Source organism: Pteropus vampyrus, unplaced genomic scaffold (genome assembly GCF_000151845.1).
Source record: "Pteropus vampyrus isolate Shadow unplaced genomic scaffold, Pvam_2.0 Scaffold18, whole genome shotgun sequence".
In the NCBI taxonomy this organism is placed as follows: Eukaryota; Metazoa; Chordata; class Mammalia; order Chiroptera; family Pteropodidae; genus Pteropus; species Pteropus vampyrus.
This window is the reverse complement of record NW_011888799.1, coordinates 1173989-1175059: the sequence shown is the minus strand read 5'-3', so window position 1 is coordinate 1175059 and position 1071 is coordinate 1173989.

Here is a 1071-nt window from a genome sequence, read left to right as displayed (position 1 = left end):
AACTGGGACTCCCGGGCAAACAGATTTCAAATCAACAACAGACGGCCACAGGGCATGTTGGGAACCAGGGCATCCTTTCTGGGTAGAATTTTCAAAGCCCCTGTTTCTCTCAGGACTAGAAACAAGGTTGGGGGCAGGGCGAGCAGGGAGCGGCAAGGGGATGGAGGCTATTGTAGAGGAAAAGATCATTCCATCCTGAGCATCATTTGTCATCCTCACTTGCTCCACAGTCTGCTGTTTCCTGCTGAGAGCAGGGCTTGGTGCACTGTCGGAAGAAGCTTTGATCTGAGTACTACCAATGATGATGTGGGTGACAAAGGAGCCCCGAATCACACAAAGCACCAATTAAGGGAGTTGGCCCTTTATTGCTGACTTGCAGTTGCACACAGCAGCAGAATAGCTGCTTCTGTTCACTTCTCAGTGGGGCCTGGAAAGGGGAGCGAAGGGCCGGCCGGGCACCTAGAGAGAGTCAGGTGCCTGTGGCAGGGGACCGTTCCCTACTTGCCCATTGTCTCACTCCACTTGTGAGAGAATGGGCAAGTAGGCCTGAGGGAGACCATAACTCTAGCTCTGGGCAGCCACCACCAAATCCTCCAGGCAGGGAGGCCCTGGCAGAAATCTCTGTGCCAGCCCCCTCTCTCAAGGAAAGCAGAGGCCCGCCCTGCAGTGTTCAGGGGCCAGGGTCAAGATGCAAACAGAAATGCCTGGATCGCTGAAAATAAACTCAGGTGGACCTCAGGAGACTCCTCAGTCAGGAGGCCTTTTCTGAAAGGGCCTCCTGAATACCCACATCTTCTCTTTTGTGCTCACAAATGCCACCCAATCGCAACAAGACCGCTAAGGCTAAATAATAAGGCAGAGAGAGTGTCTGCCTGGGGCGCTGGCCTCTGGGCCGTCTGCCAGGGCTGTCAGGCCGCCCAGACTTCAATGCCAACAGAGTTAAGGGACAAAAGAACAGCTCCAGTAAAGGCTTGGAAGCTGGGGAGCGAGGGGGTGGAAATGACCTGTCTTGTGAGGAGACAGAATTTGGTCTGCCCGGGGCCTTCTGACAAGAGGCCATCTCAAGAACCG